Source organism: Trichechus manatus, unplaced genomic scaffold (genome assembly GCF_000243295.1).
Source record: "Trichechus manatus latirostris isolate Lorelei unplaced genomic scaffold, TriManLat1.0 scaffold00074, whole genome shotgun sequence".
In the NCBI taxonomy this organism is placed as follows: domain Eukaryota; kingdom Metazoa; phylum Chordata; class Mammalia; order Sirenia; family Trichechidae; genus Trichechus; species Trichechus manatus.
Window position 1 is genome coordinate 1,173,888 of NW_004444010.1, and position 16,578 is coordinate 1,190,465.

Consider the following 16,578-nt stretch of genomic DNA (forward strand, 5'->3'; position numbering starts at 1 on the left):
TTTTAATTATATTCAAAACAAAAGTAGGCGCAGCTGACTCAGATATTATCTTGTGGGTCTGATTCAGGCTTTCATGAAATCATAGTGTTCTAGCTGAAGACTAGTGTCCCAGCTCAACAGAAATTATAGTGACATCCATCTTTTCAAGTGACATCTTTTAACTAAAGGGGAAAAAAAGAAGGAAGGCTTCCAAAGCATAGTGGCTGCCAGTAACACAAAGTTACTGGCACTTCTGAAGGGTAGTTCCCTACTGAGTATTTGCTGATAAACTTGGAACTGATATACTGCATACATCAGTTCAAATTTAGCTGCTTCCAAGATAAGAACATTTTAAAATAATACTGTTTAGAAAGGAAGAGAGAGCAGAGGAGATGGCAGGCATAAAAGAATAAAAGCAAAAAAATTCAGGAGGAAAATTAGGACAGATTATTTTTTTCTCTATGGAGACACTCAGTTTTTTTCATTTCATAATTTTATTGCATCATCAAAATCATAATTGTTAGACAAAGTAAGAATTAATAGCTAGAAATATAACAAGAAACCCTAAAAATTGGATTTTTCCAAACCCAGTGTTTAGAAAAAGTTGAATGCTATTAGTAACAAATCCTGATTATCCCATGAAATTTTGGACTTTCATTAAATAGCAGCAATGTTCTAGGTCAGGAGTGGCAAATACTTAGCAAATGCACAGTCACTCCGTTTGCCAGTGTCTTCAGATATTACTAATGGATTTATGCTTTCGTGAATCCAGATGAGGCCTCAAATACTTTTTTTTTTAAAACAGCACTCTGGGAAGACTACCAACTGGTCATAGGTATCAAACAATATAAAACGTATTTGCCATTCTCTTCTAGATGAAATATTGAATGCAGAATGAAACTGTCTCCTTTTACCCACATTCTTGTCCTCCTGCCACCATCCCCAATAAGTTTGTCATTAATCCACAGAGGAATAATACTGAGATACATATGAAAAGGAAGGAGGATTTTGACAAAGCTCATTTGAACACTTATAATATTTAGCTTATATTTAGCTAGGTTTTTTTTTTTGTTAAGAAATAGAGCTAGTGTATGGTTAATACTCTCACTTTTCCCACAGTACTCTAGCTCCTACATTACAGGAAACTAGCCTTTTCCATTTCTCACCTCCCATTCATTTAAAAAAAAAAAAAAGTCTTTTATGCTTTAAGCATTCTCTAACAACCACAAAGGAAATAGCTTATCTCAAATCATAATTCTATATTTATTTATGAAGCTTTCTCCAGAACTTCCTTCTGCTGCAGAATTCTGCAGGATCTCTGTTGTCTCTGGCATTCCTTAAAGGACTGAAATCTCTAAAACTGCTGTTTTTTATTCATTATCTTTTTATTTAATAAATTTAAGTCTTGAGGTAACTAGAGGTTTCAAAGACCGAAAATGCTGGAGAGAAATGAGGAAGGACAACAATAGTCTAGTCTTCTCCCAGGAAAATGGAAATCCTATGCAAAATGTGAAAAAATAATTTTATTAAACATTATGGGTTCAAACCTGCCCGAGTTATTAAAGAAAGCTAATGTTTCCAATTTTGTGTTGACTGGGGAACATGTTTTAATAAACGACAGGCCATCAGAAAATACTGTGAATAAATCTGCTAGAAGCCTGATAGCTACTTCCCAAAGGAACAAAATTCAGAAATATTAAACGATTTCTTACATTTCTAATATTTCTACTGTAGGGTCTCCTGTGCCAAATTAATATCCTGTGGGGAAATTTTTTCATCTATCCAGAAGGCCTTACAGTAGATATATAATCATACCTGGAATTTTTGTTTCTGACAAAAAAATCCATACTTTTAAAATTATTATAGTTTTTCATATTAAAAAGACTTAGTATTACTAAGCTTATTCTGAAAGCCCAGTGCTTAATGTACAGTTTTACTCTTTCAATAAATAATTTTTAAAAGGAAAATGAATTTATTTTTGAGAATATTTGATCCATAAATCAAGGCACACATTTCTTTGTTACTTACAGATATTCAGATAGTTGAAATTTTGCAGAAATAAGTCTTCCTGAAGACCATAAAATGTTATTGATTTAAACTCTGTTAGCAGAATACAGTCAAAAACAACTGTTTCTTATTAAAAAGGCTTTTAATTAAAATATTAACAGTATCTATTGATTAATTTCTACCAACACTCTAATTATAAAATATTTTCTTTTCCCCACAAAATAATAAAAATACAGAGTTATTTCCACCTGGGATGTTTGATCAGCATTCAAAAGTTATAGACTTACTCACCTCTGAAAAGGAATGGCACTTAGTTGACACATTTCATCTAGCACATTTTTATTTTCCCAAGGAAAATAAAAAGGTCACTCATTTAACAATTTGAATTGTATGGGTATTTTTTAAGAAATTGAATAATTTCTTCACTAAAGTATTATAATAACAGTATGCATGCCTATCTTCTCTCCCAGTCTTGCACGTCTGCTTGCTCTTACTATTCACTTTTCCTCCTCATTTATCCCTTGCTTCCCAGTGAATAGCTAAAAGATAAGAAGAATAATTATCATTATCCAATGACTTCCATATCCCAGAGACTGAGCTAGGTGTATTATATGTTATCTTATTTAATTCTCTCAATCATCCTATGTTAGAGATGAGGCTCAGAGTCTATTTAATTTCCCCAAATACTTGAAGTAGCAAAGATAGATTAAAATCCTGTCTACTGCTCCAAGAAAAGAGTTGGTTTGGAACAGTGTGATAACTAGGTTCCCTGTTGTATATAGGTGTGTACTGACTCCAATAAAAGCTTATCACAGTGGATTTTGGTGATGATTGCACAACATGATTGATGTAAGCAGTGACACTAAATTGAAAAATGTTGAATTGCACAACGTGATTGATGTAAGTAGTGCAAGGCAAACGTTGTATTTTACATATATATATATATATATTTACGACAATAATAAAAAATAGCTTATAACATAGACAAACTCACATTTAGGAATTCTTCTGTCCCAGAAGTTAATTTGTCAAGCCATTAGTTTATAACTTAGAAAATAAAATGAGGCCATGCACACCATGCCAAAAATATATATCAACTAGGTTAGTTATTAAATTTACAATGTAACAGAAGAATAATATCAGCAATACTTTTACTGGACATCTAAATGGCATCATTCCATTCTCTTAAATGTATATCAATGTGATTTATCAGCTCTTCTTCTTAAATGGAAAAGTGCTTTTTGATTTTTTCCTGTATTAATTTTAGATAGTGAATAAATATGTTGATGCTAGTGAATAAGAGATATATACACTAATATCAATTTTCCCTATATTTGAGCATGATAAATATGGTAGAAATTTTATTATAATGGAGGTCAATCCTGTTTATTGCTTCATTTCCCCCACTCTTTTTCTAAAACTGGAAATCTTCCCCAGTCGCTGCTGCACAGTAAGAACACTGCTCTTTGTCTACACTCCCACAAATGAATTCTTGCTTTCTCTACTCTTTCCCAAAACACTCACAAAACAACTGCTCCCTTGTAGTGTGTATGTTGCTTCTAAGTCAAATTTAGTAGAATTTTATAAATGCCCACAAAGCAGGGGAGTGCTGGCAATAAGAACATGACGGCCATGTTCTTGACTTTGCACAACTAGGCTTTTAGAATCTCATTTACATAAATTATTTTTAAGATCTTGTGTAAAATATATGATAAAGAACAGTCAATTTAATGTCAGACAACATGGATTAAATTTCCATTCCCTGGGCTTACAGCTAATGGCATTTATTCTCATCTGTAAAACAAGGAAAATAATATGTATTTTCCAGGATTGTGGTAATGATTAAATGAGAATATGTTTAAAGCATATAAATATTGAATGTGACAAAAAAGTCACTAAATAAATAAGAGCTCCATTGCTCACTATCCTACTCTCCTTGACTTCCTTTCCTGATTAGCTATATACTTTTTAAATCATTCTCCCTTCCTGACCCCACCACTCATCTGTCAGTTTGTTGTACTGTAGTGGCTTGCATGTTGCTGTGATGCTGGAAGCTGTGCCACCAGTATTTCAAATACCAGCAGAGTTACCCAAGGTGGAGAGGTTTCATCCATGCAAGTAGACTAAGACAGGAAGAAGGGCCTGGCAATCTACTTACAAAAAAAAATTGGCTAGTGAAAACCTTATGAGTAACAGCAGAACGTTGTCTGATATAGTGCCAGAGGGTGAGCTCCTCAGGTTGGAAGACTCTCAAAATACCACTGAGGAAGAGCTGCTTCCTTAAAGTAGAGTCATCCTTCATGATGTGGATAGAGTACAGCTTTCAGGACTTTCCTTGGCTGATGTGGCACAACTCGAAATGAGAAGAAACAGCTGCTAACATCCATTGATAACCAGAACGTAGAATATATGAGTTATGAATCTAGGAAAATTGTAAGTCATCCAAAATGATATGAAATGCATAAAGATCAATATCTTAGGCATTAGTCAGCTGAAATGGACTGGTATTAGCTATTTTGAATAAGACAATCATATGGTCTACTATGCCAGGAATGACAAATTAAAGTTGAAGGGTGTCATATTCATTGTTAAAAAGAACATTTCAAGGTCTATCCTGAAGAACAATGCTGCCAGTGATAGGATAAAGTCCATATGCCTACAAGAAACACCAGTTAATATGACTACTATTCAAATTTATGCATCAACCACTAATGCCAAAGATGAAGAAATTGAAGATTTTTAGCAAATTCTGCAGTCTGAAATTGATCAAAGATGTAATCAAGATGCATTGATAATTACTGATGATAGGAATGTGAAAGATGCAAACAAAGAAGAAGGATTGGTGGTTGGAAACTATGGCCTTGGTGACAGAAATGATGCCAGAGATTGCATTAAGACAGAGGTCCCCAGGCTGTGGAAAATTCCACTCTCAAGCAGCTTGCTTGGCCTACCTCATAACTTTACATTGGAATCCTGGTTCCTTTGCTTGGCCGCCCAATAACTTCACATTAAAATCCTGACAATGCATGAAGTTATATGTAAACCCCATTGCACCTGTGTAGTATGATTAATAATGTTACTTACGTAACTTGTATGAATTTTCTACTTGTAAACACCTTAAAAGTTACCTTTCCGCTTGCACTTGAGGAGCAGTCTGGCAGCAGCAGCCCCACCTACTTCCTTTCCTTGCACAACAAAATAAAGTTGCCTTTCTGCTTTTCTCTCAGTCTTTCGTCTATTGGCTGATAGGAGTCACGCCAAGCAGAACCTGGGGTTTCCACCTGGCAACAGCATGACAGAATTTTGCAAGACCAACGACTTCTTCATTGCAAATGCCTTTTTTCCACAACATAAATGGCAACTATACACGTAGACCTAGCCAGATGGAAAACATAGGAATCAAATCTCCTACATCTGTGGAAAGAGACTATGGAGAAGCTCAAAATCATCAGTCAGAACAAGGCCAGGGGCCAACTGAAGAATAGACCCTCAATTGCTACCATGAAACCTCATGTTGAAGGTGAAGAAAATTGCAAGTCCATGAGAGTCAAATTACAACCTTGAGTATATCCCACCTGAAGTTAGAGACCATCTCAAGAATAGATTTGACACATTGAACACTAATGACCAAACACCAGGAGAATTATGTGATGACATCAAAGACATCATACATGAAGAAAGCAAAAGGTTATTAAAAAGACAGAAAAGACCAAAATGGATATCAGAATAGACTCTGAAAATTGCACTTGAATGTAGAGTAGCAAAAGGAAGAACTGATAAAGTAAAAGAGCTGAACAGAAGATTTCAAAAGGTCCTCAAAAGGACAAAGTAAAGTATTATAATGACATGTACAAAGAACTGGAGTTAGAAAACCAAAAGGGAAGAACACACTCTTTACTTCTCAAGGTGAAAGAACCAAAGAAAAAATTCAAGCCTGTAATATTGAAGGATTCCATGGGCAATGACGCAGGAAGCATCAAAAGAAGATAGAAGGAATACACAGAGTAACTGTACCAAAAAGAATTGGTCGACTTTCAACCATTTCAGGAGGTAACATATGATGAAGAACTGATGGTACTGAAGGAAGAAGTCCAAGCTTCACTGAAAGCATTGGTGAAAAACAAGCCTCCAGGACTTGACCGAGTACCAACTGAGATGTTTTAACAAATGGATGCAACACTGGAAGTGCTCACTTATTTATGCCAAAAAATTTAGAAGACCATTACTTGGCCAACCACCTGGAAGAGATCCATATTTGTGCCCATTCCAAAGAAAGGTGATCCAGAGGAATGTGGGAAATTATTGACCAGTATTGTTAACATCACAAGCAAGTAAAACTTTTCTGAAGATAATTCAAAAACAGTTGCATCAGCACATTGACAGGGAACTGCCAGAAATTCAAGCTGGATTCAGAAGAGGATGTGGAAGGAAGGATATCATTGCTGGTATCAGATGGATCTTGGCTGAAAGCAGAGAATACTAGAAAGACGTTTACCTGTGTTTTATTGGCTATGCAAAGACATTCAACTGTATGGATCATAACAAATTATGGATAACATTGCGAAAAATGGGAATTCCAGAACATTTAATTTTGCTCATGTGGAACGTATACATAGAACAAAAGGCAGTTGTTTGAAGAGAACAAAGGGATACTTCATGGTTTAAAATCTGAAAAGGTGTGTGTCAGAGTTGAATCCTTTTGCTATACTTATTCAATCTGTACGCTGAGGAGACAATCCGAGAAGGTGTATTACATAAAGAAGAACGGAGCATCAGGATTGGAGGAAGAGTCATTAACAGCCTGCAATATGCAGATGACTAAATCTTGCTTACTGAAAGAGAAGTGGAATTGAAGAATTTACTGATGAAGATCAAAGACTACAGACCTCACTATGGATTATACCTCAACATACAGGAGAAAAAATATCCTCGCAACTGGACCAATAAGTAGCATCATGATAAACAGAAAAAATATTGAAGTTGTCAAGGATTTCATTTTACTTGGATCCACAATCAATGCCCATGGAACCAGCAGTCAGAAAGTCAAATGACGTATTGCATTGGGAAAATGGATATCAGAAGAGACTCTGAAAATTGCACTTGTAATTTTCTTCACCTTCATCATGCCTAAGGCGTGCCTGAACCTAACCTTGGTGTTTTCAATTGCCTTATATGGATGTGAAAGCTGGATAGTGAATAAAAGTAAGACTGAAGAATTGATGCCTTTGAATTATGGCATTGGCCAAGAATATTGAATATACCATGGACTGCCAGAAGAACCAATAAATCTGTCTTAGAAGAAGTACAGCTAGAATGCTCCTTAGAAGCTAGGATGGGGTGACTTCATCTCATGTACTTTGGACATGTTATCAGGAAGGACCAGTCCCTGGAGAAGGACATCATGTTTGGTAAAGTAGAGGGTCAGTGAAAAAGAGGAAGAGCCTCAAGTAGATGGATTGACACAGTGGCTGCAACAATGGGCTCAAATATAGCATGATCGTGAGGATGGTGCACGGCGGGGAAGTTTTTCTTTCTGTTGTACTTAGGGTCGCTATGAGTTGGAACTGACTGGAAGGCACCTAAAAACAACAACTTCCTACCATTTATATTTAATTACTTGTAATGATTTCTTCTGTAACTAAAGTAAGTCAGAAGACTAAATGTAAATTCTTTCAGAGAAGATTTGACGTATGTATTTTTGGGCCATATGTATATTGGCAAATACAGTGTGTATATGGGACAATGGGCATTAGAGGTTCTTTCTTCTTGAAAAGTCAAGAATTAAATAATTTTTTAGGGAATACTAAAGTAATAGCTTGAAACCTGTGCCAAAATATAGATAATCTTATTTGAGCAGGGCTTGATGCCATGTGTCAATTTTTTATCCCCATTTTCTGAGTGTCTATATTTGTCTACTGCTCTTTATAATGTTCTCTTATTTAATAAATGTCAAAAAAAAACTCTTTTCACTTTCCTCCTCTGAACTCCAAGCCTCCTCTTCCTGCTCCTCTTAGCTCTTTCTCCTTTGTTTTTTTCTCTTGCTTCATGGTGCCAATACAGCACTTGAACAAATTTATGTTTATAGCCTGAAATCCCCTAATATTTAACCTACAATTAAAGGCTTTCCACTCTCTGGGAAAACAAAGGGGATTAGTAAATTATTTCTGCTGTACTGTATTGTACTGAAATTAGTCATGCTTAAGTTTCTCTAAAGTTTTCCCAAAAGATAAATTTCATTGGTTGTAACATATAAAACATGGAATGTTTTTGAAATTCCATGGGAATGTTCTGTAACCAAAATTAAAAGAACCAAAATTAGAAGGAAACCATCTCTGATTTTAGCAAATATTCAAAAGTATGCTATCAAATTGTCTAAGTGAAAAACCTAAGTTACATACAAGCTATACAAAATACATGACATGAAGTCTTACCATCCCCACTTCTAAGGAGCATTCTGGCTGCACTTCTTCCAAGACAGATTTGTTCATTCTTCTGTCAGTCCAAGGTATATCCAATATTCCTCACTGTCTTAGTCATCTAGTGCTGCTATAACAGAAATATCACAAGTGGATTGCTTTAACAAAGAGAAATTTATTCTCTCACAGTCCAGTAGGCTACAAGCCCAAATTCAGGTCGTCAACTCCAGGGGAAGGCTTTCACTGTTGGCTCTGGAGGAAAGGTCCTTTCCTCAATCTTCCCTTTGTCTGGGAGCACCTCAGCGCAGGAACCTCAGGTCCAAATGACGTGCTCTGCTCCTGGCACTGCTTTCTTGGTGATATGAGGTCACCATGTCTCTCTGCTCGTTTCTCTCTTTTATATCTCAAAAAAGACTGGTTTAAGACACTATCTAATCTCGGAGATCTCATCAGTATAACTATCACTAATCCATCTGTCATGGTTTGAATTATGTCCCCCCAAAAATGTGTGTATCAATTTGGCTAGGCCATGATTCCTGGTACTGTGTCATTTTCCTGTATGTTGTAAACCTGCCTCTATGATGTTAATGAGGGAGGATGGGTGGCAGTTGTGTTAGTAAAGCAGGACCTGATCTACAAGACTAGATTGTGTCCTGAGGCAATCTCTTGAGATATAAAAGACAGAAGTGAGCAGTGAGACAGGGGGACCTCATACCATCAAGAAAGCAGTGCCAGGAGCAAAGCACATCCTTTGGACTGGGGTCCCTGTGCAGAGAAGCTCCTAGTCCGGGGGAACACTGATGAGAAGGCCGACAGAGGGAGAAAGACTTCCCCTGGAGCTGACACCCTGAATTTGGACTTTTAGCCTGCTTTGACTGTGAGGAAATAAACTTCTTTTCGCTAAAACCATCCACTTGTGGTATTTCTGTTATAGCAGCACTAGATGACTAAGACACCATCTCATTACATTATAGTGACAAGATTTACAACACATAGGGAAATCAACCATGCAATACTGGGGATCATGACCTAGCCAAGTTGACAGATACTTTTGGGGGACACAATTCAATCTGTGACACTCACCAACACCATAATTCAAAAGCGTCAGTTCCCTAGAGAAGTGCATCATGGTTGGTAAAGTAGAGGGTCAGCAGAAAAGAGGAAGACCCTCACCGAGATAGATTGACACAGTGGCTGCAACAATGTGCTCACACATAGCAATAAAGATGGTGCAGGACAAGGCAGTGTTTCATTTTGTTATACATAGGGATGAGTCAGAACCTACTTGATGGCACTTAACAACAACAATAACAACCACATACAGCCTGAAATTCCCTAATATTTAATGTACAGTTAATGGTTTTCCGTACTCTGGGAAAACAAATGGGATTAGAAAATTGTTTCTGCTGTACTGCATTGTACTGAAAATAGTCATGCTTAAATCTCTGAGAAGACGTCAGTCTCAGTCTTCAGTCTCAACAACTCTCTTTGTCTTACTTCAAATGCAGTGGATAACCCAGCCTCTTATTACTTCCTAGATTTGCTCATTCAGACATTTCTTGTACCAGATACAATTCTAAGCACTGGGGAAATACCCATGAACAAATAGACAAAAATTAATGTCATCATGGAGATCACATTCTAATGTCTGTTTATGTGTAGAGGGCAGACAATCAAATAAGCAAGTAAATTATATAGTATGTCAGAATGTGATAAGTGCTTTGAGGAAAAATAAAATGGGAAATGGGTATAGAAAGTGCCAGAAGGAAGTGGAGAGCCTCACTACTCAAACAGCAAAATGGAAATTAGAATCTAGGGATGTAGAATGACCGTTGAGTCCCTGGACTTCTTGTGATGACCACTGTAAATGGGGACAAAGGGCTGTCTTAGTTATCTAGTGCTACTATAACAGAAATACCACAAGTGGATGGCTTTAACAAACAGAAATTTATTCTCTCACAGTCTAGTAGGCTAGAAGTCTGAATTCAGGGCATCAGCTCCAGCGGAAGGCTTTCTTTCTCCTTTGGCTCTGGAGGAAGGTCCTTGTCATCAATCTTCCCCTGGCCTAGGAGCTTCTCAGTGCAGGGACCCCAGATCCAAAGGACATGCTTTCTGCTCCTGGCACTACTTGCTTGGTGGTATGAGGTCCCTATCCTATCTGCTTGATTCTCTTTTGTATCTCAAGAGTTTAACTCAAAATACAAACTTAATCCAGTAGATTGTGTCCTGCCTCATTAACATAACTGCCCCTAGGGCGTAATGTGATTTTTACTGCTGGTTTCAACACAGATAATGTTAGTGAGGTTGAAAATGCTGGGAATGAGGGAAAGAGTGAGGATTACTGGATAGGAGCAAGAGAAAGTTTGAGGTCTTTTATTCATTCTTGCCATTAGTGGTGCAGAGGCCAGGGAAGGGAATCTTAGGAGAGCTTGCAGAATTCCTTGGCTGTTTCTGAACACCTGCCAATGAAGTTTCTTCCTCAAAGGTATCCCCTCCTCTTCATCTCTCCTTAGTTATATTCTTGTTCAGGCCCACAACAGCTTGTGACAGGACATCTTTTTTTGGTCCTGAAGTGCATTTATCACAGAGAGAAATCTATCTAAAAAACAAGTTAGGCCATGTTACTCTCCTTCTCAAAACCCATCTTGGATAAAACTCATTAGCACACATTCTGTCTTCTCTTCAGCCTTATCTCCAATAGTTCCTGCCTTCTACTTGACATTCAGATAACACAATGCTGCCTCTTGCAGTTATTGGCCCAGAGCCCTCTACTTCAGTCCTACGTGATTTTTTCTTGCACTTCCTCAATGTGAAACGCTCCTTTTTAAATCTGGCTCAATATTTCTCATCTTTCAAGGCACAGCTTCAGTGTCCTCATCTCCAATACTCCTCTCATGAAGCCGAGTTATAGTACTATTTCTCAGAATTACCATTTCACTCTGGGCAAAACTTTTGCATGGTATTTTAAAGTATCATGGACTATTAGATCTACAAGGACAAGGATCATGCATCATTCCTATAGCACTCCTAGAGCATAGCAAGGTGTCTGTTTGTTAAACAAACAACAAAAAATCAATAGGCTACAGTGAAACCCTGTTTGCTAATCCTGCTTTCTGACCTGAAGGACATTCTCTTTAGGTTGTCTCTGATATGGTGAGATGTTATTTTGAAATTTTTTTCTTTTCTTTGTTTCTCCTTTAGTCCATAAGGCCAAATATATTGCCTCAAATAGAATTAGGATTGTCACAAAGGAATGGAGGGGAAAAAAAAAAAAAGGAAGAATCCATGTTTAGCTTTTTCACTGTCAAGCCAGGCACTGAAGGATCAAACAAAATGCTCAAGAAAAGTGAAGCAAAGTAATATAGAATAGATAGAATGATAGAATAGAAAAGGGAATTGAAGGAGAATAACTTCCCTTCCCTCCATCATCTAAAGACTGTCAACCTCAGGTGTGGACAGAAACTGTGGATTGTGCTTATTTTAGAGGAGAATGGAAGTTGTAGAAGATGATCCTAACGTGGTAACTGGTTGTAGAAAATCAGGGTCAGCCCCTTAAGACTGCTAAGCACTTTAAGGGTTCGGCACAAAACAGAAAGAGAGACAGTGCTGTAGACCAGCCTTGGCATATAAGGGAGAGACAAGGCAAGTCCAGGCTGAGAGACCATGTTATATCTCTTGACTGTGAAGTCATGGATAGCTTCATATACATCAACCTTTGTATGGTCCAGAAGTAAGATGCCTGTCTGCTTTTAAGATTGTGTGAAAGCATTGACTTGTGTGAACATCTTCACTGAGCTCACCACCATCTCATCACCACCAGATCCTCCCAGGCACTCACAATCTCTGCTTCTGCAAATGAAAGGTCAGAGGCTTTGACACACAGAATAGCAGAGGTAACACAGAGAGGCAAAGTCTAATGCTAGACTGAATATATACTTGTTTCTATTATATATTGTTTTAGCAGCTTAGCTCTGAATTTGGGGATGGCCTGAATTTCCTTCTAAAAATCACCTACATGTGGAGCCTTAAACAGACAGTAAGAGTGGGCATGACTCAGCATAAGATTGTTAGTTAAGAACAACTCCTTACTTTGAATTATAATACTGCATCTTAAAATTTTATTACAGAGACTTTCAAACAAATACAAAGGTTTAGAGAATGGTAAAATGTACCCCTAGCATCACCTAGCTTCAACAATTATCAATTTATGGGCAGTCTTGTTTCATTCATGCTCCTATTCACCCCCTCTCCCATGATTATTTCAATAAAAACGCAGATATCAAATAATGTCATTAATAAATGTTTATTACATATCTTTGAAAGAAAAATACTATTTTTTAAAACATAACTATAATACTATCTCACCTAAAACTTAATACTAACTTCTTAATATTATAAAGTTATTCAGGAGTGACCAGTCCCTGGAAAAGGGCAGTGTTTTGTTCTATTGTACAAGGGGTAGCTATGAGTTGGAACCAACTTGATGGCACCTAACATCAACATTGTTATAAAACATTCAGTCAGCCTTCAAATTTCCTAAATTATAATTTTTTGAATCAAGATTAAAATAAGTTTCATGTATAGTAAATTAGCTGATAAATCTATGATTCTTAATCTCTAAATCCCCGTCACTTACTCTCCTACATCTTGATGAAAATTTGAAAATACTAGATTGTTTGTTGTACAGAGTTACCTATCATGTCAGTATTGCTGATTGAATATCTACATGTCATTTTTCATGTTCCCCTGTCGCCTGTATTCCTTATAAATTTGTAGTTAGATCTAGGAGCTTGACCAGATTCCTGTTCAACTTTCTGACAAGGCCAATTCATAGCTTTTGTTATGTATGTCCATTAGAAGCACATATCTGGCTGTTCCTCTTTTTTATAATGTTAGCTGCCGTTTATAACCAATGCCTAGGTCCATTATTTCATTCGGATGTGGAAAAATGATGATCTTCTAATTTTTATAATTCTTTCTTTTTTTTTAGCTGGGTGGAGTATTTTAAAACAAAAAAACTGTCCCTCAATGACAATTGCTGAATAAATACTTAGTTATTTCCTTTTGTATACTAGTCATCAAAATAATAAGTTGGTTCACTAGCATTCTCCAAAACTGAGCAAGAGGTTCTTTTTCTTGGGGGGGTGGAGAGGGTTATCATTAGGATCTCATAGATTTAAACATATTTGATATGTCTCAATCCATAGAAATTTTTATTTTTGTTATCTTGTTGTTGTTGTTATTGTTGTTCAACCGATGCCATTATTGGCCAGTAGGTGCCTCTTCAGATTGGCTCCTGAATCTTACCGACATGTTCTCAATAGTCTTTGAGGACTTGCTTTCTTGCTTGATATGACAGGATGTTTCAGGCATATCTTGTACATCTCCTGCCCCATTTCTGTAATCAATCACTTATCTCAGACACTCAGATCCCCTTAAGAAATAATTATATTTAGAAGCCAAGGTCACAGGGCTAGGCGTGCTGCTCCTCTAAAGAGATACACTTGATAAGTTTTCAGTAAATTTTTATTTACCTTTAATTAAAATCTCACTGAATCCTGTTTTGTTTGTTTATTTTAAAAGAAAGAGGCTTCGTGTGTGAGACTTTGGTGCACACTTGGCTACTGGCTAAAATCAAAAGTAAGAGCAAGGCATGTGAACTGTGTGAACTTAAATCTTCCTATTTTAAAAATGAACCACTGAAGCTTTCCTGTCACTTAAAAAAAACTCCCTAAGATTTTACATTCTAAATGTACAATAGAAATCGAGGCTCGTTGTTCTGATGAAGGGTTTCTTTTTTAACTACCACTATCTGCCTCTGTGATCTTGGACAAATCTGATAATCACAGAGCTGGGATGGATCAGAGAGCATCTTGTACACATTTTTCTAACTTTGTTTTTCAAAGAACAGAATCTATTTTTCCAAAGAAAATATCATAGAGAGTTCTAATTTATAACCAGGCAGAATCTAGGCTGCTTTGGCTAAAGGAGGAAGAGCTCCAAAGTCCTGGCCTCTTGAGCCAGGCTGGGTGTGCGTCCATGAAATTTAGAACTTTACAGAGCATGATTTGAATATCACTGGCTGTAGCAACTTTTGTATTTTGAGGATGAGGAAACTGGGTTATGAAAAGTTGAAATGACTTTTCCTAGAGTAAGATAACTTTGGATTAGTGACAGCTAGGTCTGCCTCCTAGATTTTCTGACTGCTAGCCCAGTTATAAGACCATCTTTACCTATATATCCAATAACATCCCCTCTCACTTAAAAATAAATATGACTTCTCCCTCTTCTCTTGAGGGATTTTTAAGAGGTCACAATCAATTAATAAATGTGAGAATGATGAATATTATACAACATATTAGTACCTCTTATGCAGCTTTCCCACAAATCATAAAAAATCAAATTGCCCGATTATTAATGAGGTACTAAAGCTATGTATCGCTCACTATTACAGAATCATTTATCAACCAGCTGACGATAGCACGCTAAATGCAAATAAGTTGATGATATTTAGTAAGAATTTATGCCATGTGCTGTCTACAAAAAGAGATTACAGTTGACTTTTTGTGTGCAAACTAGAACACTCTCAGTTTCTTGTATGAACTCAAACTAACACTTGAGACATTGTCTTACAAATCATGTAATACACATTAACAGCCCTTGTATTAAGGGAACTACCAGAGCTAAAACCTTATCCTCTTCCCTTTCAGCTGCGTGATACTTTTATCCCTCGTAAATCACAGATCAGTGGAATGAAGTTTTTAAACAAAAGACTCAGATTTTTAAGAATGACTCTTCCAATACCACTTTTCTTACATAATTAGCACATAACTCTGATAGTCTTCACTGTTTCCTCTCTTTTACATGCTGCCACGAATTCTATATAACTATTAGGTAGTTTCATGGAACAAAAAATAATTTGTGTGCTTGCTTCGGCAGCACATATACTATAATTGGATGACACAGAGAAGATTAGCATGGCCCCTGTGCAAGGATGACACACAAATTTGTGAAGTGTTCCATATTTTTAAGTTTCCTAGATACATTGAAAGGGGAAACCCTAATGGCATAGTGGTTAAGTGCTACGGCTGCTAACCAAAAGGTCAGCAGTTTGAATCCTTGTAAACTCTATGGGGCCATTCTACTCTGTCCTATAGGGTCCCTATGAATCAGAATTGACTCAACGGCAACAGGTAATATATACATTCAAACACTTTGGGGGACCAAGTAGCTGGTGCTGGGGGCTGGGGACCATAGTCTCAGGGAACATCTTGGTCAATTAGCATAACACAGTCCATAAAGAATATGTTCTACATCCCACTTTGGTGAGTAGTACTAGGGTCTTAAAAGTTTGTGAGTGACCATCTAAGATACATCTATTGGTCCCATCCTGTCTGGAGCAAAGGAGAATGAAGAAAACCAAAGACACAAGGAAAATATTAGCCCACAGGACTAAAGGACCACATGAACCAGAGACTCCATCAGCCTGAGATCAGAAGAACTAGATGGTTCCAGGCTACCATACACAAAAATTCTGACAAGGATCACAACAGACAGTCCTGGGCAGAGTGTGAGAAAAATGTAGAACAGAATTCAAATTCACAAAAAAAGACCAGAGTTACTGGTTTGACAGAGACTGGAGAAACCCCCAAAACTGTGGCCCCTGGAGACTCTGCTAACCCAGAACTGAAACCATTCCCAAAACCCACTTTTCAGACAAAGATTAGACAGACTTATAAAACAAAAAATAACACACATGAGGAAAATGCTTCGTAGTTCAATCAAATATATGAGACCAAATGGGCAACTCCTGTCCAAAAGCAAGAAGAGAAGGCAGAAAGGGACAGAAATTGGATGAATGGACACAGGGAACATGGAGTGGAAAGGGGGAGTGTGCTGTCACATTATGGGGACTGTAACCTGTGATGGTTAAGATTGTGTGTCAGCTTGGCTGGGCCATAATGCTCAGTGTTTTGGCAGTTGTATAATGTTGTGATCACTTCCCTGTTGAAATCTGATATGTGATCACCCCCATGATGGAATCTGCTGAGTGGTACCGGTGGGGCGGGTCCTGTGGCTGCTCACTGCCCCATCAGCGTTCATCTCTCTTCCCTCCACTGCCTTCTTCCTTTCTGCTCGCCGTTCCAAGGTTTTTTGGCTTGTTCTGGATCCTGCA

At 37.2% G+C, this 16,578-nt stretch overlaps 1 non-coding gene across 1 annotated transcript; it reads left to right on the plus strand.

The window, feature by feature from the left end:
* The first annotated feature begins 15,325 nt into the window (after positions 1-15,325).
* On the plus strand, positions 15,326-15,431 carry LOC111821272 (U6 spliceosomal RNA). Its single transcript, XR_002824720.1, has one exon. It is a non-coding gene; the product is annotated as a U6 spliceosomal RNA (small nuclear RNA).
* The last annotated feature ends 1,147 nt before the right edge of the window (positions 15,432-16,578 follow it).